Here is a 13,857-nt window from a genome sequence, read left to right on the forward strand (position 1 = left end):
GAACTATGCATGCTAATTCTGATCAGTGGACTCTTTTAGTACCATATACCCTTAATTCCAGTATTATCTGCCCTAGATCTAGCCAGCTCCAAAAGTCCCACTTATGAGCATATGAGACTTTGGAGGAACAGCTAGATACAAGCCATAACACATGCATACCCATGTTTATAGCAGCACAATTCATAATAGCTAAATCTTGCAAGAAGTCTATATCTCCATCAACAGATGAATGGATAAATAAAGTGTGATGTTTATAAACAGTGGAGCACTACTCTGCCATAAAGAAGGATAAACCTGAGTTATTTGTAGGACAATGGATGCACCTCGAGACCGTAATGTTAAATGAAATAAATCAGACATCTTAAATACTGTGTGGTTGCTCTTACACGAGAAACCCAGAATATAAATAAAGAGCAAAATAAAACACAGGACATAGGGAGATTATTTTTTACATGGTAAGGGGACCAAAAGATGGGGGGAGTGAGGGGGAAGGGAATGGAAGGGGATTAATAAAAAGGAGTGAAGATGTGTTGTGTACGTGAACCCACACCCCACAAGGAAATGTGATCATTATGTACTGCAAGCATGTACTAATAAAAAATAAAAACAGAGAAAAAAAAGAACAAGATCCTGAGCCTCTTTATTTACCCTTGAATTTCCAGGGTCAGGGTCAGGAATAGATTCTTGTAAAATCCTCACAGTGATTCTGACGAAGAGCTGGTTGTGACCCCTTGGCCAGTAGGAGACCAATCACAACCCTGTATTTAATTGCAGAATCACCAACTGCACTTATTTTCTTTCACAGTGGGAGCATTTTCCTTTCTTTGGACCTGTGGCAAGGTGCTTCTTGTTTGACATTCTCTCTAAATTCTAAGTGCCAGGTTACTTCAATGTCCAAAAAGTGTTGGACCTTCTCTAAGGCTGCTCTGTGACAAATTCATTCTGTAGAAGCTAGAATACAGAGCTGAGCAATTCAGAGCTTTGCTTAAGCACAAACCCAACCAGTACATCTTATAAAGAGGTTTGGAAAATCATCAGCCCTCGTGTGGATCCTTGATAGAGATGTCTGCTTCAGTTAGACTATCTGTCTTCCACGATTCCCTCCTCAGTCATCTCCTGGGCAAAGCTTTCTGTCTTTAGAAAATGACCCAGGTAGGGACTGAGCCCTTTGGTCACCATAGATTTATTTAGTGCCTCCAAGAATGACGTGTACTGTGTACATCATCTAAATACACTCCCTTGACAAGCTGGGTGTATGAGCACTATTGGTTCCATTTTACACATTTGAAGGTCAGAGAAATCATCAGACTGGGTTTCAGTCTAGATCTATTTGAATTCAAATTGGGGGTTACTACTCTTGTGTGCGTGTGTGTGTGTGTGTGTGTGTGTGTGTGTGTGTGTGTGTAAGGCAAGAACGGGGCAAGAAATAGAGGTGGGGAAACATTGCTTTGTGGGACCCTGCTGCCTATTTTCCTTTTCTGTCCTGCTTCTGCCCACATTCTCAGGCCAGAACAGAAACAGCCTCAGCTGCTCTGAGGAAAAACTTCAGCAGAGAGACTGAGCTCCTGCAGAAACTAGCTTCCCCTCTGCATCATTTCAGAGCCTCCATGGGCCCACAAATATTTTCAGCTATTCATGTATGCGCCAGACAGTTATGATATACAATAAATGATTAACACATTCAGCCGATTCCCTTGAAGACAATTCGCCAAATTTATTGGAAGGCACTCTTATTCAAGACATCACACAGATTTTCTTTTCCTATGTTTCTGTCCTTTGCTGATTCTGTCTATGCTGTGCCTGAATCATTGGGCTTTTCTAACTCAACAGAGCTGAATGATTATGTCTGGGAAAATGGCAGGGGTGACTCATAAAAGGTAAGGCTGACACTTTTTGGGAGGGGAGTCATTCTAAATTGGAGGCACTTGAAGAGGGAGATGGCCACCACTTCGGGGTTCAAGGCTTCCCTTAGAAATTGAGTTCATCCTCCCAGATGTTATTATTTGCTGATGGAGGAGAATTATCCTGGATCCTCTTGGCCTGTAGCTCTTAGAGGGAATTCTCCAGTGGCAGGCTGAGCCCTCTGGAGCTTTAATTGGCTTTAATGCAGAGCGGTTTAAAATAATTCACTCTTCCACAGGCTAATCTCTAGTCTTCCCAAGCAGACTCAATTGTTCAGCAATGAGCCATTGAAAGAATTATTGTTCTCACTGAGCCCTAAGTTTGTAGCATGTCTTTCTAGAAAAGAGTCTGATGTGGGGAGGGAAGCTGGCTGTGTCCAGACTGTGACTCCAAAATGTTTTGTCTGGTCTGGAAAATCCCACTCTTATTCTCTAACCCTGACTGATGAACTCAGGAAAATGTACATTAAGATGGGCTGGGGATTGAACTTGGTGGTTCCACCACCTGCTTTGCAAGCTCAAGGACCCAAGTTCGATCCCTGGTATCAAAAAAAAATGTACATTAAGACAATCATTCTATTCCTACACCAAAGGACTGGTGGCTAAGAATAATGTCAACAAACTATACCTGTGTGGGAAGGGTGCCTTTAGTGTGACTCTTGCCCTGGCTCCACAACCAAACCATCTGTTTCTTCACTGGTAAAATGAGCTGGTTGAACTCTCTGCTCTCTGATGGCTCTTGAATTGATTTAAGAAGAGTTCGATTAAATGTTTCATTATTCTGAAACAAGGTTTCCTCACCTCAAAGAGAATATCATTTTTGGCCAGGGATCTTTACTGCAGGAGCTGTTGTGTGTTCAAATATGTATGAGAGTTAGAAGCAGCCATGGTCTCTACCTTCTGTGTGTCAAGATGACCTGGCACACAAAACCATTTCTAGACATCAGCAAATGCCTATCTCTTAGTAAGCAAAATTGCCGCTGGCTGAGAATCACCTTTAGCAGCACCCCATTATCCAAAAAAGATGCATTCATGTATTTAACTTTTAATATTATTTACTAGGACCATTGACAACTGAGACTCAGTCCCTGACTTAAGGAATTTACAGTCTAATTAGGATGGACAAACAGTAATTTTAATCTAGTTTGGCACATACAATGTTCAAAAGAGATGCAGAGGAGAGAAGGAAGGAAGATATTGAGAATGGAGGAAGTTTGGAAGCCTTCTGGAAAAATTAGTGATGAAATTGAACATTAGAGGATGAGTAGAAATTATCCAGGCATTCGCACCTGTCGGGACTGCATGAGAAAAGGCTTAGTGAGAATTACAGCCCATACTCACGAAGCTCTTTGAACTGGCCAGTGGTAAAAGTGAATCCAACCCCGAGGAGCCAGGAGCCAGGGCCTTCCGAGAGCTCTCCAGGGTACTGAACCACATAGCTTTGAACCTCTAATCAGTGGCTCTTTACCGGGCCATCTGCCTAGAGCCTGTGCCTGCTGCTGATGACTTGAAGTGGGAATAGCACAGGTTTACCAACCTACATGACCCAAACTAGGGGCGAAGCTATTATAAGTTATGGTGCCTTCCTATGAGAAAATATAAGTGTTTGGGAGGTCTTATAGTTGTTTTTAAAAATTCATTTGGAATTTCACATATTTTCTAAGATATCTAAAACAAACGATGAACTTGCTTATTCTGAAAAATCATGATTTAAAAGAAATAATAATGTAGAAATTTGGAATAAAAAACGGAGTAGTGTGTGAATTTTAACCCTGCCACTTCATAGGTGCCTGACATTGGGTCAGTTAATGTAATCTCCATGGCTCTTATTCCTTCAACTGCTAAATTAAAAAAGGAGGCAAAAAGACAGATCTTCAATATTCCCCAGTGTCTAACATGGAAGCTGGGCCCCTTGTGGATATTAAAAGAGCACCTGAGCGTGCAACTAGTATTGTGTTGCTAAGCAAGGGTAACTCTCGGCAAACTATTTTTTTTTTTTTAATTGGGGGTTGAACTTGAGACCTTGTGCTTACAAGGCAGGTGGCTGTGCCACTGAGCTAAATCCACCCACATCACCAATTCTTGTCACGTCCTACCCCATTGTTTGGATGCTCAATTCTCTATTGCAACAGAGCCGCATGCTGTATAACTGAGTGGTGGCAGGTCTTGTAGGCATGGAGTGACAGTGCCTTTCCCACCCCTAGTCTTGGGATATTCATTAGAAACAGTCCTCTGGAATAGAACTGACTCTGAGTTATACTTTGTATGCTATTTCCATGCTTATTTCCCAGTACATTAGCATCCAGGGCAGTTGTACCCAACCTTACCAGAACAAGAGAAAACAGTTTTTCCAAGGATTTGGGGTGGGAGGGTTTTGGGGATGATTCAAGTGCATTGTATTTATTGTCCATTTTATTTCTATCATTATTGTTGTTGTTGTTGCTAATACATTATTTATTTCTGTTATTGCTGCGAAACAGTGTACAACCTAGATCTGGCGTAGGTATGGTTCACAGTAGGGTCTGTGCTCCTATGAGAATCCAGTGCTGCCATTGACGTGAGCCAGTAATGTGAGTGCTGAGGAGAATCTGTACACACAGACCTTGTTCTCTCACTGCTCACCTCCCGCTGTGCAGCCTGGGGTTAGGGACCTTTGATCCAGAAAGACCCATACTCTCATGGCAAGATACTGGGTGAGCTGACCACCCAAAGAATAAATGCCCAGACATCCCGGGCATTCTCCCAACAAGCAACCTAGCTGGATAACCCTACTTTGAAGCTCAAAGTTGACTCCACTCACCTGCTCCGACTATTTAGTCAGTTTGTTTTCAAGTTTCCCACTCACAGTCTAGAGCGTATAGCCAAGATTTACATCTCAGAAAAAAAAATTAACACGGGGAGAAGAGATTCTTAAAAGAAAAGAAAAGAAACTTGGCAGAAACAAAAACTATGCAGGAAAATAATATTTTCCCAGACAAATTCTGTGATTAATATTCTTGAAGAAGTAAAAGAAGAATTTCTGCAAAGAACAAGATGCTATTCAACATTCAAGGACTATACAAAGCTCTTGAAAATGAGAAACCCGATAAAGAACATATAAAAGTCTAACTGAGAAGGAAGACAATACTGAGGAAATCTCACCTCATTTCCACTCTTCCCCCACTAAAAAAAATATATAAAAGGAAATTGGGAGAAAACTGATTAAAAGGAATAGATGACCCATCATAAAGGTCCAATCTTAGACTAACAAAGAAACTAAAAAAAAGAAAATGAGAAAAGGGAGGAAATTATCACAGAAATAAAGCAATAGATTTCCCAGAAGGACCCACAATGTACCCAGCCTAAAACATGAAGTGGAAAAAAAAAAAACCTCACAAGACACAAGCACCATTATGAGATCTGAGGGCAGCAGGGAACATCAGACAGGGCTGGGCATGGTGGGCACAAGCCTGTGATCCCAGCACTCAGAAGGCTGAGGCAGAAGTATCACCAGGAGTTCAAGTCCGGCATGGACTACATCGTGAGACTCTGTCTCAGAAAGCCAAAGAAAGAGAAGAAAAGAAAACAAGAGACATAATCAAGAGGCCATAGAAATAGCAATAAAATACCCACCCCGTCAGTACAATGATGGTGAGGATTTTCAGACCAGTTTAATAGGTGGTTTTCACAGAAGTTAGAGTCTTGTTATAATGACCCAAAGTTGGTGAAAAACAGCTTACACAGAAAAATAAACCAGGACCATTCTCTAAGCAGTTAGTAAGGGAGTGGTGGGAGGATCTATTCTCTGCCCTTTCCACCTCCCTCCTTACTCCAGAGCTGACTTCTGTGAGCTACACCAGTCACCCAGACGCTGTTCTTTGGCTCTTAGCTGGTTCAGCCTTCAGGAGCCCTGGCAGAGGCTGAAGGGCTGGAAGAAAGAAAGGTGAAGGGCCCTTCTTTACTTCTCCCTCCCTGTGTCACCATCTCTGGCTGGTTCTCCTAAGCCTCCCCAACACACACACACCATTAGAAACAGCTCCTCGCTAAATTGTCTTCAGTTGAGTCCTTTTGAGTGTAATCTTCCATTTCTTGTCAGGACACTGGCTGCTACGTTGTGATTATAATTTACATGTCCTTGCCTAATGGTATCTTCTTCACACGAGTGCAGGTTTTGAGGACCAAATAGCTGTCCGAAGCCCAAATAATAGGGTGGCATTTGGGGCAAGATTTCAGGGAAGTTCCAGGGTCTGCCATCCTGGGACCCGTGGCCCTGGCTGGTCTCTATAAGCAACCTGCCTGAGGGAAGATGTACCCTGCTCACCAGCATCCTCTGGCTTCTCTGACAGAGGACTGTTTTTTGTCCCTCACAGAATGACTCAGATGCTGACCCCTTCTTGGTGTTTCTCATCTTGCTGTTGCCCTTCCCCTCTGGAGATCAAAGCTCCCCTCAGGAGAGAAGAAGTAGCCAACGGAATCCCCAAGGTCCGGCAGGAAAAGCAAGTAAACAAGTGACTGACGCACTTGTAGACAGGTTCTGCTGGGGGCAGTGAGAGGAGGGAAGTCGGGGAAGCAGTCCAGGATGAGGGTGGAGCCTTGCAGGCTGGGGTAACAGCTCATTGTCGGTCGGGTTCCCAGGGAACAACGCAGGCCTCCAACCAAACAAACTAGCCAGGCAGACAAGCTATTTGTGTTGATAAACATGAAAAGAAGGGAAGTAACTAGTGGGGGATGGGTGGGTTAAATAGAATGTGTCTAATTCTGGGAATCTCTGTACTCAGCTCCTAGGGGACACCAGAGGAAGACGGAGTGGGAGGTGGGACAAAAGGAGACATTGTTGGCTATCGTCAAACACGGGACCTGGAGGTGGGCAGAACTGGGTTCAAACCATGGAGCCTTTATTTCCTAGCTCTGTAACTGGGCCCTATTGTTTAATTTCTCTGGGCCTTGGTTTTATCAGCTGTGATAATGGGAGTGATAATTCCGCACCCACAAAATTTCCTTAAAGGCTTAATAAGTTAATGTTCTTTCAGTGTCTGGAGACGTAGAAAGTTCTCGAAAAGAGGTTTCCTCTTGTTTGGAAGATGTTCCGTCAGTCCGTCCGGAGCAAGGGGTGTGTTCTGGTGACACAGTGCTGCCTTGTCAAAGATCTGGCACCATTGCGTGTTCCTGAGAGCAAGCTGCCCCTCATCTTGAGTTGAGTTTCACCTCCCTGAATGATCATCCCAAGCACAAGGGTCTCAAGGGTGCTCCCCTGTGCCATGATCCTGGGTTCTAAAGAACTGTACCCAAGAGATTTCTCTGCCTTAAAAACAATGCTGAAACAGCCAAGGAAGAAGGTGTTTGTTCCCACCGCAGTGGTCTCTTCAGGAACTTTACTCGTATTGTAATGATACAGCCATTTCTCAAAACATATTCAGAGGCCTTGGTTTAGAATCATCTGAAGAATCAGTTCTTAGTGTGAGAATTATCTCTCATCACTACTAGTTGCATCATCTTCTGTTTTTGTTTTTGTTTTTTGGTACCAGGGATCAAACTTGGGACCTTGTGCTTGTGAGGAAGACAGCAGCACCACTGAGCTGAAGCCCCCACCATTAGTTCTTTTTTTTGCAACGCTGGGGATCAAACCCAGGGCCTCGCATTTCTTAAGCGCCTGCTGTGCCACTGAGCTACATCCCAGTCTAATCCCTTAACCACACACACAAAAGCTCTCGTTCCTGTCAGACTAGGCACAGTCCAGTCCCAGTCTTGCCACTGACAAGGGGAGAAATGTAGCTGCATCCCTTTTGTCCTTGGTTTCGTATTCTGGAAAATGGGGTGATAACAGCCACATCACTGCAGGGTCACAGGCGGAGACAAGGGCCAGGATGGCAGGATGGAGCAAATGCTGGCCCAGGGTGGGCAGGGAAACACACACTAAGTACACACAGGGCAGGGCTTCGTGCCTCCATTCTGTTGGTCCTCCCCTCGCCCGACCACCCACTTCAACACGTGGAAGTGAACAACTGCTCATTTAATGAAATCTTTATCGCTCATGTGACCAGGCTGCTTGGTGGTGCTGGTCCAGTGCCTGGCTTCAGAAAAGCAAAAGCTGGTCAAACCGTCTGCCTGCCTCCGACTGGTGGGGGTGGGGTCCATCTCCTTGGACTTGATGAGGAGGAGGCGCTGGGCTGGGGAAAGACAGCCGCGCCCCGAGCCAACCGGGCGAGCCAGGACCTGGCTCCCCCACTCCCCATGCCCCGCACCCCGCTTCATCCACGCGCCTCTTGATCGGTTGAGCAGCGCAGCGCGGGGCAGCCCAACGTCTCCTGCACGGGCAACTGCGAACGCTCCTTGTTCCAGAGCATGGTGATCACGGAGTGGTTGAACCATCTTTGACAGTGACCTGATGGACAGCGCCATGCTGGGAGGCCCCTGTCCCCCCAGCAGTAGCTCGGGCCTCATCGCCACGTGCTATGGCAGCGGCGGGCGCATGGAGGGGCCGCCCCCACCTACAGCGAGGTCCTCGGACACTACCTGGCTCCTTCCAGCACCAGCAGAGCAGCGGGCCGCCCTCCCTGCTGGAGGGGACCAGGCTCCCCGACCCGCACATCGCACCCCTGGAGAGCAAAGAGAAGGAGAAACAGAAAGGACACCCCCTCTAGGAGCCCGGGGCGGGCAGGGCTGGGGGGGGGCAGAAGGCGAACACTCCGCACTTCCTAGACGAGAAGAGAGAGGCTATGGTGCCGCGCGTGACACCCCCCTCTCCGTGCATAAATATTTACGTGTTCTGTCTGTTCTGAATGCACAAGCTCAGAAAGCTTGCAAAAAACAAAACAAAAACCAAAACAACACAAAACAAACAAAAAACCCCCCACATTTCTGTGTTGAGCCGTGTCTTGAAGGTACATGAAAAAAAAAAATTCTACAGTAGTCTTTGTTGTTGTTCTAGTTCAGCTGCATGTGTGAATGCTTAATTTTCTTTTTTAATGATGATTTCACTCAACTTTAAAGACATATTTGCACAAAATCTTTGTTTAAAGATCTGCAATATTTTTTATATATGTACATAAAATGAGAGAAACCATGTGCAAGGGCAGGAGTATTTTTGTATTAGAAGAGGCTTATTTTTAAAAAGTTGTTTTCTGAAGTAGAAGAGGAAAAAGATGGCAATGTTTGAGTGCCAACTCACAAAGTGTGTATCAGTTTGTAAAGAAAAAAAAAAGCAAGGGTTTAGAGTTATTTACATAAATGTTGAGATTTTGCACTATTTTTTGTTTGTTTGTTTGTTTGGTACCAGGGATCGAACTCGGGCCCTTGCACCTTCGAGGCAGGCAACAGAACCACTGAGCTAAATCCCCAGTCCGCACTATTTTTTAATATAAATATGTCAGTGCTTGTTTGATGGGAACTTCTGTCCTGTGAGGGAGAAAGGCCAGGGTGTGGGAGTCTGGTTAGGCACAGGGAGCCCCATTGGCCCAGGCTCCCTCCCAGGCCGCCTCCCCCAGCCAGGGCCTCTGTCTGGAGCTGGACATTCCCTGCCCAAGGGAGGGGATTTGCGTTTCCCTCAGACCAGAAGAGCCTCTGGGAGGCAGAGCGATCCAAAGTCACCACCCCAGAGGCACCAGGGTCCAGGCGGTGGTTTTTGCCTTTCCCAAAATGAAAATAAACTGTTATGGAAGGAAAAGAAAGAGAGAGAAAAAAGAAAAAAGAAAGAAAGAAAGGAAGGAAGGAGAGAGAGAAAGAGAAAGAGAGAAAGAGAAAGAAAAGAAAGAAAAGCTAGAGCTCAAATGATACGCAGAACCGGGTGTGGGGATGCAGCCCCTTGCCCTCGGAAGTCTTGGTTTATTGACCGGGAAAACAGGTGTGACGGCGTAAGCCTCCTGCAGCTGCTGTGAGGATTGTAAGTGGTCATTTCATGAAAGAGTAAACAGGAAGCACCAGCGGCCCGGGATGTTAGTGTGTAAGGGAAGTGACGTAAGGATGCGTAATGTAACGTGATGTAATGCATACGTGCGAGTCAGTTTGCGCAGAAGACTGTGACATACGTGAGCCACGCCCAGGAGAGCAGCTAAAGTGAGGGAGGAGAAGATGAAAAAGCAGCCAAGCAGTCTCGACTCTGGAGTACCACAGCCCTCAGGCAGAAAAGCCCCCCAGCGATACCCAGTTCTGCTGCCCTCCTAGGTAGCAGAGTTGTCCTCCTTCCCTCCCCGAAGCCTCCAGGCAGGTTTGAAACACGGATATGAAATGCCTTCACCTGAGGCTGCCGATGGGTTTATCAGCCCGGCCCTGGGAATATTTCCTCACAATGAGCAGTGACATTTACAGCTTTGTGAAGTGCAAGCGAAACATTTTTCTTGCTGACTCCTCTTTCTCTCTCTAATGAAGCGGTCATTATAGCCTCTCGAAGGTGGATGCTGGCGGTCAAAAACGTACCCAACTCCCACTGGAGGGACGCTGTAAATGGCAGACACCTGACGGTGCTGTGTCAAGTGCACACGGGGCTGTGCGCCAACGCTGGAAGATGAAAGCTGTGCCTCTTCCTGCTCACGGCGGGCTTCCTGGTCCACAGCCCCTGCCGCCTCACAGAGCCCCGCGCTGGGAAGGACCCTGCTCTTGGTGCGGCAGCCTGCATTTAAAATTAGCGTTACGCGGTATAAGGAAGAACAGCAAACGCATGCTCATAATTTAAAACCATGATTTTTCTTTACTTGGAGGAGCTTCAAGCAACAAATTTTTAAACGCTCCAGGGCAAAATGAGAGAGCACGGCAGACAGGAACAAGCTTTCTGGTTCTGCACAGGCAGTGGCTCTCTTCTTCTGCTCTGGAACCAGGAGACCCGCACGAGCATTTGCCTAACTGCAAATACACAAACCCTGCGTGAACACGAAAGGCCTTTTCCTCTTCCTTCCCAGCGCCTTTCCAGGCCGTCTGCTACCTTGCTCCTTCAGGCCCACCACCTGCCAGCTTTCCCAATGGCTTAAGAATTCCTGCAGAGGGAGGACCAGAGTCCCCAGCGGCCCAGAATTTGCAGACATTTGCAGACACAGCTGCGTGCCGCTGTCGTCCGGGACAGCAGGTGAGCTGGTGAGCAGATCCTTGGCCACACGTGTACCCGGCTATCTGTCCAGCCGCACCTCTGAGCAGCAAGTTAGCCAGAGTCCAACCCGACGAGGATTTCCCAAAATATGTCACGATGGAGTCCTGGAGATGCTTTATGAGAAATATATTTAGTGACCAAAGATATCAGGAAATATACTTAGTGACCAAATCATTCCCTCTTTGGAGACCCTCAAAACCTAACAGGAGCCACAGGAAAGACTGAGAAGTGCTATCGCGGAAAAGAAATCATTCCAAAACCTGTTTCACTTTGGTCAATTTAACAGTTCTCACAGCTTGCTATTTTCCAAACTGGTTTTGATCCCCTTTTTGACAGAACACCTTTGGAAAGCTTCAGGATCACCAAGGAACCACAGGGCTTTGAAGCTGACTCTGGGCTCACATCCTATACATTTGGTGTCCACCGGGGTCCCAGAAGAAAGTCAGTCTCCCTAAGCCTCAGTTTTCTCTTCTGTGAAACAAGGTGAGTGGTCCCATTTTACAGAGTCGCTGTGAGGATTAAAGAAAACCATATGTGATGTGCAGGCACCGGCTAAAGGTAAAAACCATTGTTGTTAAGACCCCAAGGAAGTGCTGCCCCCCCCAAGCTGGTCCTGTATAGTCACATGCTGTCTGTCCCTGTCCCTTAGTACAACTGTCTCTTTTTCTCTGTTTTTTTTATCCATCGACTTGGGGATCATTTTAAAGCCACAAGCCCAACAGTGTGCATCTGTGGTCCCACCTGCAGTGCTAAGGGCTGCTCTATAAATCAATTTCTTCTTCTCATCACCCTCCGGAACTGAACTGGGGTGGAGGTGTGAGCTAAGGGAGAACACGAGCCCACTTTTGCTGCCCCCTGATGGAGAGTGTGTGTTCCGCAGCCTCGTTTGAGAAACGCCTTTGTTTACAGAGAAGTTCCTTGAAGTGCGCTCAAGTGTCTTTAGCAATAAATATTTCGATGCAGTGGAATCTGCTGGGTGCACTGCTGAGACACAGACACTAGCAGGGGATTGGGCAACCCCTAGAGGCAGAACGTTGCGTTCCCTGACGATTCCAGTTAGCAGAACTGCCTTCCATGTGGAGGTTGTCTTCCAAGCAAACACACCAGTGCGGTCCATAAAACGTCCTGTGTGGGGCTGGCGCTGGCTGTGATCTCTCTGTTTCTTAGGCCATCACGACAGCTTATCCTCAAGACCTTCTCTCTCTCTCTCTCTCTCTCTCTCTCTCTCTCTCCCTCTCGTCTGCACAAGACAACCTGGAACTGTGTGAACTTGGGGGGATAGACAGGAGGGCTTCACAAAGCCATCTCTGGTGACGCCCTCTGCAACACTCAGGAGTCAGGGCACAGAGACCACCCTAGGTGTTTTGAGCCTAAAGCAATTAGATGGAATACAAGCAATGGGGCTCCTACGGGGGCACTAGACAACACGGGTCACCTCAAGGCTCACAGTACAAGGTCACACCTGCACAGCCGCAGGTCAGAAGTCAGGACATTGCTGCTGCCGATGGTATATTAGGTGGTTCACGTGTTTGTCCGGTCGGGTTTCCACAACAATCCTCAGAGGAAGGTGTAATAATGCCCATCTAAAGATGGGCAGACTGAGGGACAGCGACACTGGTAACTGCGTGTCAACTTGGGTAGGCTGCGGTGCCCGCTTTTGATGAACACAGGTGTCTAGATGGTGCTGCGAAGTTACTGTGTTTTCTTAGATGTAATGAACGTTTACATCATCTAACTTTGAATAAAGCTGATTACCTTCCTTAATGTGATTGGATTTCATTGAATCCATTGAAGGCTTTAAGAGAAAAGGATGAGCTCCACAGAGGAGGAAGGACTTCAGCCTGCAGACTGGAGTCAAGGCTGCAGCATCATTATCTGCCAGGATTTCCAACCTGCTGGCCTGTTCTGCGGTCATGAACGTGCTCGTCCCACAATTCCATGAGCCAAATTGCAACAGAGTGTGTCTGTTGTCTGGCTGGCTGGCTGGCTCTCTCTCTCTCTTGCCTTTCTGGTTCTGTTTCTCTGGATGACCCAGCCTAACACAAGATCCAACAAGACTGCAGTGAGTTTAAACACAGCTTTGTGAGACTCTACAGCTCTGTGCTCTTGGAAGATGAACTTCAGCCCTGTGCACCCCTAGTCTCTCAGCGGCTTTCTCTCTCTTGGGGTGGCTCTAGTCTCAGTGGGGGAAAGAAGAGGGTCCACACATTCCGGGGACCCCCTCCCTGCCAGTGGAATGGAAGCAGTGGTCTCCCCAAATATGCAGACTCTGTCATGCAGGGATTTGTTGGATAGCCATTCTTCAAATGTTTCTTAAGCACCTTGTGGGGTGGGGGCGTCAGAGACTTTTCAGGCTTTGGGGCGGTGTAAAGGCTGCACTCAAGACAACAGCAACTCTGTGGTCCTGACTTCAAGCTCGGAGATGATGGAGAATTGACATTCCCCTGCCCTTCTCTCGGAACTCTGTGAAAGCAACAAGAAAGGCAAGAAGTCGAATTCAGACTCCATGTTTGTTAAAAGCGTAAGAAGGCCGAAAGTCTAAGTAGGCAGGACAGAGCACCACAAGATGTCAGAACAGACGAGGGAGGAAAGAGGACGGACAGCATGGAGGCCACGGGTCTCAAGGAGCTGGCAGAGTGCAAGGTCCGAGGGAGGTCCAGTGTCTCAGCCTTAATAAATCCTCAACTTAGGAGAGGGATCTGTGAGTGCAGGACCGGAGCTGGGCGCCCCCTGAGGAGTAGCGCTCGGAATCCAGAGAGGAAGCTGTGTCGCTGGAAACCATCGGCGCGGGAAGGGAGAGGAGTTGCTCTGCTTGGGCCCAGGCCAGTGGCTGTCAACAGCCTTTGTCTGACGCGAGGACTCCGGCTCACATCCTGGGGTCAGGAGGCAGAGTCCTGTGGA

Source organism: Fukomys damarensis, unplaced genomic scaffold (assembly GCF_012274545.1).
Source record: "Fukomys damarensis isolate Sample0158 unplaced genomic scaffold, DMR_v1.0_HiC HiC_scaffold_20, whole genome shotgun sequence".
In the NCBI taxonomy this organism is placed as follows: domain Eukaryota; kingdom Metazoa; phylum Chordata; class Mammalia; order Rodentia; family Bathyergidae; genus Fukomys; species Fukomys damarensis.